Source organism: Rhynchophorus ferrugineus, unplaced genomic scaffold (assembly GCF_030347505.1).
Source record: "Rhynchophorus ferrugineus isolate W39M unplaced genomic scaffold, kcgeb_rfMv2 rfM3, whole genome shotgun sequence".
Lineage (NCBI taxonomy): Eukaryota > Metazoa > Arthropoda > Insecta > Coleoptera > Curculionidae > Rhynchophorus > Rhynchophorus ferrugineus.
Window position 1 is genome coordinate 41734802 of NW_027472582.1, and position 21036 is coordinate 41755837.

A 21036-nucleotide genomic window follows, 5' to 3' on the forward strand; every position below is an offset into this window, starting at 1 on the left:
ATATTGGCTCTGCTTCTAACTTGGGCCAGAATTGTAAAATGGTCTTATGAGTTAGCGATTTCGCTCCAGTTCACATTCTAAGTAATATTCGGCATGCTAATTTCGTTGCCGATTGCCAAATTGCATTATCTCTTATAGTTTCCGAGATATGGACAATCGAAATTTTACACCTTAGAGTCTGTTTCTAACTGGGGTCAAAATTGGAAAATGGTCTTACGAATTAGCGATTTCGTTCCAATTCACATTCCAAGTAATATTCGGCATGCTAATTACGTTGCCGATTGCCAAATTTCATTATCTCTTATAGTTTCCGAGATATGGACTATCGACATCTGACAATATTGGCTCTGCTTCTAACTTGGGCCAGAATTGTAAAATGGTCTTACGAATTAGCGATTTCGTTCCAATTCATATTCCAAGTAATATTCGGCATGCTAATTACGGTGCCGATTGCCAAATTGCATTATCTCTTATAGTTTCCGAGATATGGACTATCGACATCTAACAAAATTGGCTCTGCTTCTAACTTGGGCCAGAATTGTAAAATGGCCTTACGAATTAACGATTTCGTTCCAATTCACATTCCAAGTAATATTCGGCATGCTAATTACGTTGCCGATTGCCAAATTTCATTATCTTTTATAGTTTCCGAGATATGGACTATCGACATCTGACAATATTGGCTCTGCTTCTAACTTGGGCCAGAATTGTAAAATGGTCTTACGAATTAGCGATTTCGTTCCAATTCATATTCCAAGTAATATTCGGCATGCTAATTACGTTGCCGATTGCCAAATTGCATTATCTCTTATTGTTTCCGAGATATGGACTATCGACATCTAACAATATTGGCTCTGCTTCTAATTAGGGCCAGAATTGTAAAATGGTCTTATGAATTAGCGATTTCGCTCCAATTCACATTCCAAGTAATATTCGGCATGCTAATTACGTTGCCGATTGCCAAATTGCATTATCTCTTATAGTTTCCGAGATATGGACAATCGAAATTTTACACCTTAGAGTCTGTTTCGAACTGGGGTCAAAATTGTAAAATGGTCTTACGAATTAGCGATTTCGTTCCAATTCACATTCCAAGTAATATTCGGCATGCTAATTACGTTGCCGATTGCCAAATTTCATTATCTCTTATAGTTTCCGATATATGGACTATCGACATCTGACAATATTGGCTCTGCTTCTAACTTGGGCCAGAATTGTAAAATGGTCTTACGAATTAGCGATTTCGTTCCAATTCATATTCCAAGTAATATTCGGCATGCTAATTACGTTGCCGATTGCCAAATTGCATTATCTCTTATAGTTTCCGAGATATGGACTATCGATATCTAACAAAATTGGCTCTGCTTCTAACTTGGGCCAGAATTGTAAAATGGCCTTACGAATTAACGATTTCGTTCCAATTCACATTCCAAGTAATATTCGGCATGCTAATTACGTTGCCAATTGCCAAATTGCATTATCTCTTATAGTTTCCGAGATATGGACTATCGAAATTATACACCTTAGAGTCTGTTTCTAACTGGGGTCAAAATTGTAAAATGGTCTTACGAATTAGCGATTTCGTTCCAATTCACATTCCAAGTAATATTCGGCATGCTAATTACGCTGCCGATTGCCAAATTGCATTATCTCTTATAGTTTCCGAGATATGGACTATCGACATCTAACAATATTGGCTCTGCTTCTTACTTGGGCCAGAATTGTAAAATGGTCTTATGAATTAGCGATTTCGCTCCAATTCACATTCCAAGTAATATTCGGCATGCTAATTACGTTGCCGATTGCCAAATTGCATTATCTCTTATAGTTTCCGAGATATGGACTGTCGACATCTGACAATATTGGCACTGCTTCTAACTTGGGCCAGAATTGTAAAATGGTCTTATGAATTAGCGATTTCGTTCCAATTCACATTCCAAGTAATATTCGGCATGCTAATTACGCTGCCGATTGCCAAATTGCATTATCTCTTATAGTTTCCGAGATATGGACTATCGACATCTAACAATATTGGCTCTGCTTCTAACTTGGGCCAGAATTGTAAAATGGTCTTATGAATTAGCGATTTCGTTCCAATTCACATTCCAAGTAATATTCGGCATGCTAATTACGCTGCCGATTGCCAAATTGCATTATCTCTTATAGTTTCCGAGATATGGACTATCGAAATTATACACCTTAGAGTCTGTTTCTAACTGGGGTCAAAATTGTAAAATGGTCTTACGAATTAGCGATTTCGTTCCAATTCACATTCCAAGTAATATTCGGCATGCTAATTACGCTGCCGATTGCCAAATTGCATTATCTCTTATAGTTTCCGAGATATGGACTATCGACATCTAACAATATTGGCTCTGCTTCTTACTTGGGCCAGAATTGTAAAATGGTCTTATGAATTAGCGATTTCGCTCCAATTCACATTCCAAGTAATATTCGGCATGCTAATTACGTTGCCGATTGCCAAATTGCATTATCTCTTATAGTTTCCGAGATATGGACTATCGACATCTGACAATATTGGCTCTGCTTCTAACTTGGGCCAGAATTGTAAAATGGTCTTATGAATTAGCGATTTCGTTCCAATTCACATTCCAAGTAATATTCGGCATGCTAATTACGCTGCCGATTGCCAAATTGCATTATCTCTTATAGTTTCCGAGATATGGACTATCGACATCTAACAATATTGGCTCTGCTTCTAACTTGGGCCAGAATTGTAAAATGGTCTTATGAATTAGCGATTTCGTTCCAATTCACATTCCAAGTAATATTCGGCATGCTAATTACGCTGCCGATTGCCAAATTGCATTATCTCTTATAGTTTCCGAGATATGGACTATCGACATCTAACAAAATTGGCTCTGCTTCTAACTTGGGCCAGAATTGTAAAATGGCCTTACGAATTAACGATTTCGTTCCAATTCACATTCCAAGTAATATTCGGCAAGCTAATTACGTTGCCGATTGCCAAATTTCATTATCTCTTATAGTTTCCAAGATATGGACTATCGACATCTGACAATATTGGCTCTGCTTCTAACTTGGGCCAGAATTGTAAAATGGTCTTATGAATTAGCGATTTCGTTCCAATTCCCATTCCAAGGAATATTCGGCATGCTAATTATGCTGCCGATTGCCAAATTGCATTATCTCTTATAGTTTCCGAGATATGGACTATCGACATCTGACAATATTGGCTCTGCTTCTAACTTGGGCCAGAATTGTAAAATGGTCTTATGAATTAGCGATTTCGCTCCAATTCACATTCCAAGTAATATTCGGCATGCTAATTACGTTGCCGATTGCCAAATTGCATTATCTCTTATAGTTTCCGAGATATGGACTATCGACATCTAACAATATTGGCTCTGCTTCTAACTAGGGCCAGAATTGTAAAATGGTCTTATGAATTAGCGATTTCGCTCCAATTCACATTCCAAGTAATATTCGGCATGCTAATTACGTTGCCGATTGCCAAATTGCATTATCTCTTATAGTTTCCGAGATATGGACTATCGAATTTTACACCTTAGAGTCTGTTTCTAACTGGGGTCAAAATTGTAAAATGGTCTTACGAATTAGCGATTTTGTTCCAATTCACATTCCAAGTAATATTCGGCATGCTAATTACGCTGCCAATTGCCAAATTGCATTATCTCTTATAGTTTCCGAGATATGGACTATCGACATCTGACAATATTGGCTCTGCTTCTAACTTGGGCCAGAATTGTAAAATGGTCTTATGAATTAGCGATTTCGTTCCAATTCCCATTCCAAGGAATATTCGGCATGCTAATTACGCTGCCGATTGCCAAATTGCATTATCTCTTATAGTTTCCGAGATATGGACTATCGACATCTGACAATATTGGCTCTGCTTCTAACTTGGGCCAGAATTGTAAAATGGTCTTATGAATTAGCGATTTCGTTCCAATTCCCATTCCAAGGAATATTCGGCATGCTAATTACGCTGCCGATTGCCAAATTGCATTATCTCTTATAGTTTCCGAGATATGGACTATCGACATCTGACAATATTGGCTCTGCTTCTAACTTGGGCCAGAATTGTAAAATGGTCTTATGAATTAGCGATTTCGCTCCAATTCACATTCCAAGTAATATTCGGCATGCTAATTACGTTGCCGATTGCCAAATTGCATTATCTCTTATAGTTTCCGAGATATGGACTATCGACATCTGACAATATTGGCTCTGCTTCTAACTTGGGCCAGGATTGTAAAAAGGTCTTATGAATTAGCGATTTCGTTCCAATTCACATTCCAAGTAATATTCGGCATGCTAATTACGCTGCCGATTGCCAAATTGCATTATCTCTTATAGTTTCCGAGATATGGACAATCGAAATTTTACACCTTAGAGTCTGTTTCTAACTGGGGTCAAAATTGTAAAATGGTCATACGAATTAGCGATTTCGTTCCAATTCACATTCCAAGTAATATTCGGCATGCTATTTACGCTGCCGATTGCCAAATTGCATTATCTCTTATAGTTTCCGAGATATGGACTATCGACATCTAACAAAATTGGCTCTGCTTCTAACTTGGGCCAGAATTGTAAAATGGCCTTACGAATTAACGATTTCGTTCCAATTCACATTCCAAGTAATATTCGGCATGCTAATTACGTTGCCAATTGCCAAATTGCATTATCTCTTATAGTTTCCGAGATATGGACTATCGACATCTAACAATATTGGCTCTGCTTCTAACTTGGGCCAGAATTGTAAAATGGTCTTATGAATTAGCGATTTCGTTCCAATTCCCATTCCAAGGAATATTCGGCATGCTAATTACGCTGCCGATTGCCAAATTGCATTATCTCTTATAGTTTCCGAGATATGGACTATCGACATCTGACAATATTGGCTCTGCTTCTAACTTGGGCCAGAATTGTAAAATGGTCTTATGAATTAGCGATTTCGCTCCAATTCACATTCCAAGTAATATTCGGCATGCTAATTACGTTGCCGATTGCCAAATTGCATTATCTCTTATAGTTTCCGAGATATGGACTATCGACATCTGACAATATTGGCTCTGCTTCTAACTTGGGCCAGGATTGTAAAAAGGTCTTATGAATTAGCGATTTCGTTCCAATTCACATTCCAAGTAATATTCGGCATGCTAATTACGCTGCCGATTGCCAAATTGCATTATCTCTTATAGTTTCCGAGATATGGACTATCGACATCTAACAAAATTGGCTCTGCTTCTAACTTGGGCCAGAATTGTAAAATGGCCTTACGAATTAACGATTTCGTTCCAATTCACATTCCAAGTAATATTCGGCAAGCTAATTACGTTGCCGATTGCCAAATTTCATTATCTCTTATAGTTTCCAAGATATGGACTATCGACATCTGACAATATTGGCTCTGCTTCTAACTTGGGCCAGAATTGTAAAATGGTCTTATGAATTAGCGATTTCGTTCCAATTCCCATTCCAAGGAATATTCGGCATGCTAATTATGCTGCCGATTGCCAAATTGCATTATCTCTTATAGTTTCCGAGATATGGACTATCGACATCTGACAATATTGGCTCTGCTTCTAACTTGGGCCAGAATTGTAAAATGGTCTTATGAATTAGCGATTTCGCTCCAATTCACATTCCAAGTAATATTCGGCATGCTAATTACGTTGCCGATTGCCAAATTGCATTATCTCTTATAGTTTCCGAGATATGGACTATCGACATCTAACAATATTGGCTCTGCTTCTAACTAGGGCCAGAATTGTAAAATGGTCTTATGAATTAGCGATTTCGCTCCAATTCACATTCCAAGTAATATTCGGCATGCTAATTACGTTGCCGATTGCCAAATTGCATTATCTCTTATAGTTTCCGAGATATGGACTATCGAATTTTACACCTTAGAGTCTGTTTCTAACTGGGGTCAAAATTGTAAAATGGTCTTACGAATTAGCGATTTTGTTCCAATTCACATTCCAAGTAATATTCGGCATGCTAATTACGCTGCCAATTGCCAAATTGCATTATCTCTTATAGTTTCCGAGATATGGACTATCGACATCTGACAATATTGGCTCTGCTTCTAACTTGGGCCAGAATTGTAAAATGGTCTTATGAATTAGCGATTTCGTTCCAATTCCCATTCCAAGGAATATTCGGCATGCTAATTACGCTGCCGATTGCCAAATTGCATTATCTCTTATAGTTTCCGAGATATGGACTATCGACATCTGACAATATTGGCTCTGCTTCTAACTTGGGCCAGAATTGTAAAATGGTCTTATGAATTAGCGATTTCGTTCCAATTCCCATTCCAAGGAATATTCGGCATGCTAATTACGCTGCCGATTGCCAAATTGCATTATCTCTTATAGTTTCCGAGATATGGACTATCGACATCTGACAATATTGGCTCTGCTTCTAACTTGGGCCAGAATTGTAAAATGGTCTTATGAATTAGCGATTTCGCTCCAATTCACATTCCAAGTAATATTCGGCATGCTAATTACGTTGCCGATTGCCAAATTGCATTATCTCTTATAGTTTCCGAGATATGGACTATCGACATCTGACAATATTGGCTCTGCTTCTAACTTGGGCCAGGATTGTAAAAAGGTCTTATGAATTAGCGATTTCGTTCCAATTCACATTCCAAGTAATATTCGGCATGCTAATTACGCTGCCGATTGCCAAATTGCATTATCTCTTATAGTTTCCGAGATATGGACAATCGAAATTTTACACCTTAGAGTCTGTTTCTAACTGGGGTCAAAATTGTAAAATGGTCATACGAATTAGCGATTTCGTTCCAATTCACATTCCAAGTAATATTCGGCATGCTATTTACGCTGCCGATTGCCAAATTGCATTATCTCTTATAGTTTCCGAGATATGGACTATCGACATCTAACAAAATTGGCTCTGCTTCTAACTTGGGCCAGAATTGTAAAATGGCCTTACGAATTAACGATTTCGTTCCAATTCACATTCCAAGTAATATTCGGCATGCTAATTACGTTGCCAATTGCCAAATTGCATTATCTCTTATAGTTTCCGAGATATGGACTATCGACATCTGACAATATTGGCTCTGCTTCTAACTTGGGCCAGAATTGTAAAATGGTCTTATGAATTAGCGATTTCGTTCCAATTCCCATTCCAAGGAATATTCGGCATGCTAATTACGCTGCCGATTGCCAAATTGCATTATCTCTTATAGTTTCCGAGATATGGACTATCGACATCTGACAATATTGGCTCTGCTTCTAACTTGGGTCAGAATTGTAAAATGGTCTTATGAATTAGCGATTTCGTTCCAATTCCCATTCCAAGGAATATTCGGCATGCTAATTACGCTGCCGATTGCCAAATTGCATTATCTCTTATAGTTTCCGAGATATGGACTATCGACATCTGACAATATTGGCTCTGCTTCTAACTTGGGCCAGAATTGTAAAATGGTCTTATGAATTAGCGATTTCGCTCCAATTCACATTCCAAGTAATATTCGGCATGCTAATTACGTTGCCGATTGCCAAATTGCATTATCTCTTATAGTTTCCGAGATATGGACTATCGACATCTAACAATATTGGCTCTGCTTCTAACTAGGGCCAGAATTGTAAAATGGTCTTATGAATTAGCGATTTCGCTCCAATTCACATTCCAAGTAATATTCGGCATGCTAATTACGTTGCCTATTTCCAAATTGCATTATCTCTTATAGTTTCCGAGATATGGACTATCGAAATTTTACACCTTAGAGTCTGTTTCTAACTGGGGTCAAAATTGTAAAATGGTCTTACGAATTAGCGATTTCGTTCCAATTCACATTCCAAGTAATATTCGGCATGATAATTACGCTGCCGATTGCCAAATTGCATTATCTCTTATAGTTTCCGAGATATGGACTATCGACATCTAACAATATTGGCTCTGCTTCTAACTTGGGCCAGAATTGTAAAATGGTCTTATGAATTAGCGATTTCGTTCCAATTCACATTCCAAGTAATATTCGGCATGCTAATTACGCTGCCGATTGCCAAATTGCATTATCTCTTATAGTTTCCGAGATATGGACTATCGACATCTAACAAAATTGGCTCTGCTTCTAACTTGGGCCAGAATTGTAAAATGGCCTTACGAATTAACGATTTCGTTCCAATTCACATTCCAAGTAATATTCGGCAAGCTAATTACGTTGCCGATTGCCAAATTTCATTATCTCTTATAGTTTCCAAGATATGGACTATCGACATCTGACAATATTGGCTCTGCTTCTAACTTGGGCCAGAATTGTAAAATGGTCTTATGAATTAGCGATTTCGTTCCAATTCCCATTCCAAGGAATATTCGGCATGCTAATTATGCTGCCGATTGCCAAATTGCATTATCTCTTATAGTTTCCGAGATATGGACTATCGACATCTGACAATATTGGCTCTGCTTCTAACTTGGGCCAGAATTGTAAAATGGTCTTATGAATTAGCGATTTCGCTCCAATTCACATTCCAAGTAATATTCGGCATGCTAATTACGTTGCCGATTGCCAAATTGCATTATCTCTTATAGTTTCCGAGATATGGACTATCGACATCTAACAATATTGGCTCTGCTTCTAACTAGGGCCAGAATTGTAAAATGGTCTTATGAATTAGCGATTTCGCTCCAATTCACATTCCAAGTAATATTCGGCATGCTAATTACGTTGCCGATTGCCAAATTGCATTATCTCTTATAGTTTCCGAGATATGGACTATCGAATTTTACACCTTAGAGTCTGTTTCTAACTGGGGTCAAAATTGTAAAATGGTCTTACGAATTAGCGATTTTGTTCCAATTCACATTCCAAGTAATATTCGGCATGCTAATTACGCTGCCAATTGCCAAATTGCATTATCTCTTATAGTTTCCGAGATATGGACTATCGACATCTGACAATATTGGCTCTGCTTCTAACTTGGGCCAGAATTGTAAAATGGTCTTATGAATTAGCGATTTCGTTCCAATTCCCATTCCAAGGAATATTCGGCATGCTAATTACGCTGCCGATTGCCAAATTGCATTATCTCTTATAGTTTCCGAGATATGGACTATCGACATCTGACAATATTGGCTCTGCTTCTAACTTGGGCCAGAATTGTAAAATGGTCTTATGAATTAGCGATTTCGTTCCAATTCCCATTCCAAGGAATATTCGGCATGCTAATTACGCTGCCGATTGCCAAATTGCATTATCTCTTATAGTTTCCGAGATATGGACTATCGACATCTGACAATATTGGCTCTGCTTCTAACTTGGGCCAGAATTGTAAAATGGTCTTATGAATTAGCGATTTCGCTCCAATTCACATTCCAAGTAATATTCGGCATGCTAATTACGTTGCCGATTGCCAAATTGCATTATCTCTTATAGTTTCCGAGATATGGACTATCGACATCTGACAATATTGGCTCTGCTTCTAACTTGGGCCAGGATTGTAAAAAGGTCTTATGAATTAGCGATTTCGTTCCAATTCACATTCCAAGTAATATTCGGCATGCTAATTACGCTGCCGATTGCCAAATTGCATTATCTCTTATAGTTTCCGAGATATGGACAATCGAAATTTTACACCTTAGAGTCTGTTTCTAACTGGGGTCAAAATTGTAAAATGGTCATACGAATTAGCGATTTCGTTCCAATTCACATTCCAAGTAATATTCGGCATGCTATTTACGCTGCCGATTGCCAAATTGCATTATCTCTTATAGTTTCCGAGATATGGACTATCGACATCTAACAAAATTGGCTCTGCTTCTAACTTGGGCCAGAATTGTAAAATGGCCTTACGAATTAACGATTTCGTTCCAATTCACATTCCAAGTAATATTCGGCATGCTAATTACGTTGCCAATTGCCAAATTGCATTATCTCTTATAGTTTCCGAGATATGGACTATCGACATCTGACAATATTGGCTCTGCTTCTAACTTGGGCCAGAATTGTAAAATGGTCTTATGAATTAGCGATTTCGTTCCAATTCCCATTCCAAGGAATATTCGGCATGCTAATTACGCTGCGGATTGCCAAATTGCATTATCTCTTATAGTTTCCGAGATATGGACTATCGACATCTGACAATATTGGCTCTGCTTCTAACTTGGGTCAGAATTGTAAAATGGTCTTATGAATTAGCGATTTCGTTCCAATTCCCATTCCAAGGAATATTCGGCATGCTAATTACGCTGCCGTTTGCCAAATTGCATTATCTCTTATAGTTTCCGAGATATGGACTATCGACATCTGACAATATTGGCTCTGCTTCTAACTTGGGCCAGAATTGTAAAATGGTCTTATGAATTAGCGATTTCGCTCCAATTCACATTCCAAGTAATATTCGGCATGCTAATTACGTTGCCGATTGCCAAATTGCATTATCTCTTATAGTTTCCGAGATATGGACTATCGACATCTAACAATATTGGCTCTGCTTCTAACTAGGGCCAGAATTGTAAAATGGTCTTATGAATTAGCGATTTCGCTCCAATTCACATTCCAAGTAATATTCGGCATGCTAATTACGTTGCCTATTTCCAAATTGCATTATCTCTTATAGTTTCCGAGATATGGACTATCGAAATTTTACACCTTAGAGTCTGTTTCTAACTGGGGTCAAAATTGTAAAATGGTCTTACGAATTAGCGATTTCGTTCCAATTCACATTCCAAGTAATATTCGGCATGCTAATTACGCTGCCGATTGCCAAATTGCATTATCTCTTATAGTTTCCGAGATATGGACTATCGACATCTAACAAAATTGGTTCTGCTTCTAACTTGGGCCAGAATTGTAAAATGGTCTTACGAATTAACGATTTCGTTCCAATTCACATTCCAAGTAATATTCGGCATGCTAATTACGTTGCCGATTGCCAAATTGCATTATCTCTTATAGTTTCCGAGATATGGACTATCGACATCTGACAATATTGGCTCTGCTTCTAACTGGGGTCAAAATTGTAAAATGGTCATACGAATTAGCGATTTCGTTCCAATTCACATTCCAAGTAATATTCGGCATGCTATTTACGCTGCCGATTGCCAAATTGCATTATCTCTTATAGTTTCCGAGATATGGACTATCGACATCTGACAATATTGGCTCTGCTTCTAACTTTGGCCAGAATTGTAAAATGGTCTTATGAATTAGCGATTTCGCTCCAATTCACATTCCAAGTAATATTCGGCATGCTAATTACGTTGCCGATTGCCAAATTGCATTATCTCTTATAGTTTCCGAGATATGGACTATCGACATCTAACAATATTGGCTCTGCTTCTAATTAGGGCCAGAATTGTAAAATGGTCTTATGAATTAGCGATTTCGCTCCAATTCACATTCCAAGTAATATTCAGCATGCTAATTACGTTGCCGATTGCCAAATTGCATTATCTCTTATAGTTTCCGAGATATGGACTATCGAAATTTTACACCTTAGAGTCTGTTTCTAACTGGGGTCAAAATTGTAAAATGGTCTTACGAATTAGCGATTTCGTTCCAATTCACATTCCAAGTAATATTCGGCATGCTAATTACGCTGCCGATTGCCAAATTGCATTATCTCTTATAGTTTCCGAGATATGGACTATCGACATCTAACAATATTGGCTCTGCTTCTTACTTGGGCCAGAATTGTAAAATGGTCTTATGAATTAGCGATTTCGCTCCAATTCACATTCCAAGTAATATTCGGCATGCTAATTACGTTGCCGATTGCCAAATTGCATTATCTCTTATAGTTTCCGAGATATGGACTATCGACATCTGACAATATTGGCTCTGCTTCTAACTTGGGCCAGAATTGTAAAATGGTCTTATGAATTAGCGATTTCGTTCCAATTCACATTCCAAGTAATATTCGGCATGCTAATTACCCTGCCGATTGCCAAATTGCATTATCTCTTATAGTTTCCGAGATATGGACTATCGACATCTGACAATATTGGCTCTGCTTCTAACTTGGGCCAGAATTGTAAAATGGTCTTATGAATTAGCGATTTCGTTCCAATTCACATTCCAAGTAATATTCGGCATGCTAATTACCCTGCCGATTGCCAAATTGCATTATCTCTTATAGTTTCCAAGATATGGACTATCGACATCTAACAAAATTGGCTCTGCTTCTAACTTGGGCCAGAAATGTAAAATGGCCTTACGAATTAACGATTTCGTTCCAATTCACATTCCAAGTAATATTCGGCATGCTAATTACGTTACCGATTGCCAAATTTCATTATCTCTTATAGTTTCCGAGATATGGACTATCGACATCTGACAATATTGGCTCTGCTTCTAACTTGGGCCAGAATTGTAAAATGGTCTTATGAATTAGCGATTTCGTTCCAATTCCCATTCCAAGGAATATTCGGCATGCTAATTACGCTGCCGATTGCCAAATTGCATTATCTCTTATAGTTTCCGAGATATGGACTATCGACATCTGACAATATTGGCTCTGCTTCTAACTTGGGCCAGAATTGTAAAATGGTCTTATGAATTAGCGATTTCGTTCCAATTCACATTCCAAGTAATATTCGGCATGCTAATTACGCTGCCGATTGCCAAATTGCATTATCTCTTATAGTTTCCGAGATATGGACTATCGACATCTAACAAAATTGGCTCTGCTTCTAACTTGGGCCAGAATTGTAAAATGGCCTTACGAATTAACGATTTCGTTCCAATTCACATTCCAAGTAATATTCGGCAAGCTAATTACGTTGCCGATTGCCAAATTTCATTATCTCTTATAGTTTCCAAGATATGGACTATCGACATCTGACAATATTGGCTCTGCTTCTAACTTGGGCCAGAATTGTAAAATGGTCTTATGAATTAGCGATTTCGTTCCAATTCCCATTCCAAGGAATATTCGGCATGCTAATTATGCTGCCGATTGCCAAATTGCATTATCTCTTATAGTTTCCGAGATATGGACTATCGACATCTGACAATATTGGCTCTGCTTCTAACTTGGGCCAGAATTGTAAAATGGTCTTATGAATTAGCGATTTCGCTCCAATTCACATTCCAAGTAATATTCGGCATGCTAATTACGTTGCCGATTGCCAAATTGCATTATCTCTTATAGTTTCCGAGATATGGACTATCGACATCTAACAATATTGGCTCTGCTTCTAACTAGGGCCAGAATTGTAAAATGGTCTTATGAATTAGCGATTTCGCTCCAATTCACATTCCAAGTAATATTCGGCATGCTAATTACGTTGCCGATTGCCAAATTGCATTATCTCTTATAGTTTCCGAGATATGGACTATCGAATTTTACACCTTAGAGTCTGTTTCTAACTGGGGTCAAAATTGTAAAATGGTCTTACGAATTAGCGATTTTGTTCCAATTCACATTCCAAGTAATATTCGGCATGCTAATTACGCTGCCAATTGCCAAATTGCATTATCTCTTATAGTTTCCGAGATATGGACTATCGACATCTGACAATATTGGCTCTGCTTCTAACTTGGGCCAGAATTGTAAAATGGTCTTATGAATTAGCGATTTCGTTCCAATTCCCATTCCAAGGAATATTCGGCATGCTAATTACGCTGCCGATTGCCAAATTGCATTATCTCTTATAGTTTCCGAGATATGGACTATCGACATCTGACAATATTGGCTCTGCTTCTAACTTGGGCCAGAATTGTAAAATGGCCTTACGAATTAACGATTTCGTTCCAATTCACATTCCAAGTAATATTCGGCAAGCTAATTACGTTGCCGATTGCCAAATTTCATTATCTCTTATAGTTTCCAAGATATGGACTATCGACATCTGACAATATTGGCTCTGCTTCTAACTTGGGCCAGAATTGTAAAATGGTCTTATGAATTAGCGATTTCGTTCCAATTCCCATTCCAAGGAATATTCGGCATGCTAATTATGCTGCCGATTGCCAAATTGCATTATCTCTTATAGTTTCCGAGATATGGACTATCGACATCTGACAATATTGGCTCTGCTTCTAACTTGGGCCAGAATTGTAAAATGGTCTTATGAATTAGCGATTTCGCTCCAATTCACATTCCAAGTAATATTCGGCATGCTAATTACGTTGCCGATTGCCAAATTGCATTATCTCTTATAGTTTCCGAGATATGGACTATCGACATCTAACAATATTGGCTCTGCTTCTAACTAGGGCCAGAATTGTAAAATGGTCTTATGAATTAGCGATTTCGCTCCAATTCACATTCCAAGTAATATTCGGCATGCTAATTACGTTGCCGATTGCCAAATTGCATTATCTCTTATAGTTTCCGAGATATGGACTATCGAATTTTACACTTTAGAGTCTGTTTCTAACTGGGGTCAAAATTGTAAAATGGTCTTACGAATTAGCGATTTTGTTCCAATTCACATTCCAAGTAATATTCGGCATGCTAATTACGCTGCCAATTGCCAAATTGCATTATCTCTTATAGTTTCCGAGATATGGACTATCGACATCTGACAATATTGGCTCTGCTTCTAACTTGGGCCAGAATTGTAAAATGGTCTTATGAATTAGCGATTTCGTTCCAATTCCCATTCCAAGGAATATTCGGCATGCTAATTACGCTGCCGATTGCCAAATTGCATTATCTCTTATAGTTTCCGAGATATGGACTATCGACATCTGACAATATTGGCTCTGCTTCTAACTTGGGCCAGAATTGTAAAATGGTCTTATGAATTAGCGATTTCGTTCCAATTCCCATTCCAAGGAATATTCGGCATGCTAATTACGCTGCCGATTGCCAAATTGCATTATCTCTTATAGTTTCCGAGATATGGACTATCGACATCTGACAATATTGGCTCTGCTTCTAACTTGGGCCAGAATTGTAAAATGGTCTTATGAATTAGCGATTTCGCTCCAATTCACATTCCAAGTAATATTCGGCATGCTAATTACGTTGCCGATTGCCAAATTGCATTATCTCTTATAGTTTCCGAGATATGGACTATCGACATCTGACAATATTGGCTCTGCTTCTAACTTGGGCCAGGATTGTAAAAAGGTCTTATGAATTAGCGATTTCGTTCCAATTCACATTCCAAGTAATATTCGGCATGCTAATTACGCTGCCGATTGCCAAATTGCATTATCTCTTATAGTTTCCGAGATATGGACAATCGAAATTTTACACCTTAGAGTCTGTTTCTAACTGGGGTCAAAATTGTAAAATGGTCATACGAATTAGCGATTTCGTTCCAATTCACATTCCAAGTAATATTCGGCATGCTATTTACGCTGCCGATTGCCAAATTGCATTATCTCTTATAGTTTCCGAGATATGGACTATCGACATCTAACAAAATTGGCTCTGCTTCTAACTTGGGCCAGAATTGTAAAATGGCCTTACGAATTAACGATTTCGTTCCAATTCACATTCCAAGTAATATTCGGCATGCTAATTACGTTGCCAATTGCCAAATTGCATTATCTCTTATAGTTTCCGAGATATGGACTATCGACATCTGACAATATTGGCTCTGCTTCTAACTTGGGCCAGAATTGTAAAATGGTCTTATGAATTAGCGATTTCGTTCCAATTCCCATTCCAAGGAATATTCGGCATGCTAATTACGCTGCCGATTGCCAAATTGCATTATCTCTTATAGTTTCCGAGATATGGACTATCGACATCTGACAATATTGGCTCTGCTTCTAACTTGGGTCAGAATTGTAAAATGGTCTTATGAATTAGCGATTTCGTTCCAATTCCCATTCCAAGGAATATTCGGCATGCTAATTACGCTGCCGTTTGCCAAATTGCATTATCTCTTATAGTTTCCGAGATATGGACTATCGACATCTGACAATATTGGCTCTGCTTCTAACTTGGGCCAGAATTGTAAAATGGTCTTATGAATTAGCGATTTCGCTCCAATTCACATTCCAAGTAATATTCGGCATGCTAATTACGTTGCCGATTGCCAAATTGCATTATCTCTTATAGTTTCCGAGATATGGACTATCGACATCTAACAATATTGGCTCTGCTTCTAACTAGGGCCAGAATTGTAAAATGGTCTTATGAATTAGCGATTTCGCTCCAATTCACATTCCAAGTAATATTCGGCATGCTAATTACGTTGCCTATTTCCAAATTGCATTATCTCTTATAGTTTCCGAGATATGGACTATCGAAATTTTACACCTTAGAGTCTGTTTCTAACTGGGGTCAAAATTGTAAAATGGTCTTACGAATTAGCGATTTCGTTCCAATTCACATTCCAAGTAATATTCGGCATGCTAATTACGCTGCCGATTGCCAAATTGCATTATCTCTTATAGTTTCCGAGATATGGACTATCGACATCTAACAAAATTGGTTCTGCTTCTAACTTGGGCCAGAATTGTAAAATGGTCTTACGAATTAACGATTTCGTTCCAATTCACATTCCAAGTAATATTCGGCATGCTAATTACGTTGCCGATTGCCAAATTGCATTATCTCTTATAGTTTCCGAGATATGGACTATCGACATCTGACAATATTGGCTCTGCTTCTAACTGGGGTCAAAATTGTAAAATGGTCATACGAATTAGCGATTTCGTTCCAATTCACATTCCAAGTAATATTCGGCATGCTATTTACGCTGCCGATTGCCAAATTGCATTATCTCTTATAGTTTCCGAGATATGGACTATCGACATCTGACAATATTGGCTCTGCTTCTAACTTTGGCCAGAATTGTAAAATGGTCTTATGAATTAGCGATTTCGCTCCAATTCACATTCCAAGTAATATTCGGCATGCTAATTACGTTGCCGATTGCCAAATTGCATTATCTCTTATAGTTTCCGAGATATGGACTATCGACATCTAACAATATTGGCTCTGCTTCTAATTAGGGCCAGAATTGTAAAATGGTCTTATGAATTAGCGATTTCGCTCCAATTCACATTCCAAGTAATATTCAGCATGCTAATTACGTTGCCGATTGCCAAATTGCATTATCTCTTATAGTTTCCGAGATATGGACTATCGAAATTTTACACCTTAGAGTCTGTTTCTAACTGGGGTCAAAATTGTAAAATGGTCTTACGAATTAGCGATTTCGTTCCAATTCACATTCCAAGTAATATTCGGCATGCTAATTACGCTGCCGATTGCCAAATTGCATTATCTCTTATAGTTTCCGAGATATGGACTATCGACATCTAACAATATTGGCTCTGCTTCTTACTTGGGCCAGAATTGTAAAATGGTCTTATGAATTAGCGATTTCGCTCCAATTCACATTCCAAGTAATATTCGGCATGCTAATTACGTTGCCGATTGCCAAATTGCATTATCTCTTATAGTTTCCGAGATATGGACTATCGACATCTGACAATATTGGCTCTGCTTCTAACTTGGGCCAGAATTGTAAAATGGTCTTATGAATTAGCGATTTCGTTCCAATTCACATTCCAAGTAATATTCGGCATGCTAATTACCCTGCCGATTGCCAAATTGCATTATCTCTTATAGTTTCCGAGATATGGACTATCGACATCTGACAATATTGGCTCTGCTTCTAACTTTGGCCCGAATTGTAAAATGGTCTTATGAATTAGCGATTTCGTTCCAATTCACATTCCAAGTAATATTCGGCATGCTAATTACCCTGCCGATTGCCAAATTGCATTATCTCTTATAGTTTCCAAGATATGGACTATCGACATCTAACAAAATTGGCTCTGCTTCTAACTTGGGCCAGAAATGTAAAATGGCCTTACGAATTAACGATTTCGTTCCAATTCACATTCCAAGTAATATTCGGCATGCTAATTACGTTACCGATTGCCAAATTTCATTATCTCTTATAGTTTCCGAGATATGGACTATCGACATCTGACAATATTGGCTCTGCTTCTAACTTGGGCCAGAATTGTAAAATGGTCTTATGAATTAGCGATTTCGTTCCAATTCCCATTCCAAGGAATATTCGGCATGCTAATTACGCTGCCGATTGCCAAATTGCATTATCTCTTATAGTTTCCGAGATATGGACTATCGACATCTGACAATATTGGCTCTGCTTCTAACTTGGGCCAGAATTGTAAAATGGTCTTATGAATTAGCGATTTCGCTCCAATTCACATTCCAAGTAACATTCGGCATGCTAATTACGTTGCCGATTGCCAAATTGCATTATCTCTTATAGTTTCCGAGATATGGACTATCGACATCTAACAATATTGGCTCTGCTTCTAACTAGGGCCAGAATTGTAAAATGGTCTTATGAATTAGCGATTTCGCTCCAATTCACATTCCAAGTAATATTCGGCATGCTAATTACGTTGCCGATTGCCAAATTGCATTATCTCTTATAGTTTCCGAGATATGGACTATCGAAATTTTACACCTTAGAGTCTGTTTCTAACTGGGGTCAAAATTGTAAAATGGTCTTACGAATTAGCGATTTCGTTCCAATTCACATTCCAAGTAATATTCGGCATGCTAATTACGCTGCCGATTGCCAAATTGCATTATCTCTTATAGTTTCCGAGATATGGACTATCGACATCTAACAAAATTGGCTCTGCTTCTAACTGGGGTCAAAATTGTAAAATGGCCTTACGAATTAGCGATTTCGTTCCAATTCACATTCCAAGTAATATTCGGCATGCTAATTAAGCTGCCGATTGCCAAATTGCATTATCTCTTATAGTTTCCGAAATATAGACTATCGACATCTAACAATATTGGCTCTGTTTCTAACTTGGGCCAGAATTGTAAAATGGTCTTATGAATTAGCGATTTCGCTCCAATTCACATTCCAAGTAATATTCGGCATGCTATTTACGCTGCCGATTGCCAAATTGCATTATCTCTTATAGTTTCCGAGATATGGACAATCGAAATTTTACACCTTAGAGTCTGTTTCTAACTGGGGTCAAAATTGGAAAATGGTCTTACGAATTAGCGATTTCGTTCCAATTCACATTCCAAGTAATATTCGGCATGCTAATTACGTTGCCGATTGCCAAATTTCATTATCTCTTATAGTTTCCGAGATATGGACTATCGACATCTGACAATATTGGCTCTGCTTCTAACTTGGGCCAGAATTGTAAAATGGTCTTACGAATTAGCGATTTCGTTCCAATTCATATTCCAAGTAATATTCGGCATGCTAATTACGTTGCCGATTGCCAAATTGCATTATCTCTTATAGTTTCCGAGATATGGACTATCGACATCTAACAAAATTGGCTCTGCTTCTAACTTGGGCCAGAATTGTAAAATGGCCTTACGAATTAACGATTTCGTTCCAATTCACATTCCAAGTAATATTCGGCATGCTAATTACGTTGCCGATTGCCAAATTTCATTATCTTTTATAGTTTCCGAGATATGGACTATCGACATCTGACAATATTGGCTCTGCTTCTAACTTGGGCCAGAATTGTAAAATGGTCTTACGAATTAGCGATTTCGTTCCAATTCATATTCCAAGTAATATTCGGCATGCTAATTACGTTGCCGATTGCCAAATTGCATTATCTCTTATTGTTTCCGAGATATGGACTATCGACATCTAACAATATTGGCTCTGCTTCTAATTAGGGCCAGAATTGTAAAATGGTCTTATGAATTAGCGATTTCGCTCCAATTCACATTCCAAGTAATATTCGGCATGCTAATTACGTTGCCGATTGCCAAATTGCATTATCTCTTATAGTTTCCGAGATATGGACAATCGAAATTTTACACCTTAGAGTCTGTTTCGAACTGGGGTCAAAATTGTAAAATGGTCTTACGAATTAGCGATTTCGTTCCAATTCACATTCCAAGTAATATTCGGCATGCTAATTACGTTGCCGATTGCCAAATTTCATTATCTCTTATAGTTTCCGAGATATGGACTATCGACATCTGACAATATTGGCTCTGCTTCTAACTTGGGCCAGAATTGTAAAATGGTCTTACGAATTAGCGATTTCGTTCCAATTCATATTCCAAGTAATATTCGGCATGCTAATTACGTTGCCGATTGCCAAATTGCATTATCTCTTATAGTTTCCGAGATATGGACTATCGACATCTAACAAAATTGGCTCTGCTTCTAACTTGGGCCAGAATTGTAAAATGGCCTTACGAATTAACGATTTCGTTCCAATTCACATTCCAAGTAATATTCGGCATGCTAATTACGTTGCCAATTGCCAAATTGCATTATCTCTTATAGTTTCCGAGATATGGACTATCGACATCTAACAATATTGGCTCTGCTTCTAATTAGGGCCAGAATTGTAAAATGGTCTTATGAATTAGCGATTTCGCTCCAATTCACATTCCAAGTAATATTCGGCATGCTAGTTACGTTGCCGATTGCCAAATTGCATTATCTCTTATAGTTTCCGAGATATGGACTATCGAAATTATACACCTTAGAGTCTGTTTCTAACTGGGGTCAAAATTGTAAAATGGTCTTACGAATTAGCGATTTCGTTCCAATTCACATTCCAAGTAATATTCGGCATGCTAATTACGCTGCCGATTGCCAAATTGCATTATCTCTTATAGTTTCCGAGATATGGACTATCGACATCTAACAATATTGGCTCTGCTTCTTATTTGGGCCAGAATTGTAAAATGGTCTTATGAATTAGCGATTTCGCTCCAATTCACATTCCAAGTAATATTCGGCATGCTAATTACGTTGCCGATTGCCAAATTGCATTATCTCTTATAGTTTCCGAGATATGGACTATCGACATCTGACAATATTGGCTCTGCTTCTAACTTGGGCCAGAATTGTAAAATGGTCTTATGAATTAGCGATTTCGTTCCAATTCACATTCCAAGTAATATTCGGCATGCTAATTGCGCTGCCGATTGCCAAATTGCATTATCTCTTATAGTTTCCGAGATATGGACTATCGACATCTAACAATATTGGCTCTGCTTCTAACTTGGGCCAGAATTGTAAAATGGTCTTATGAATTAGCGATTTCGTTCCAATTCACATTCCAAGTAA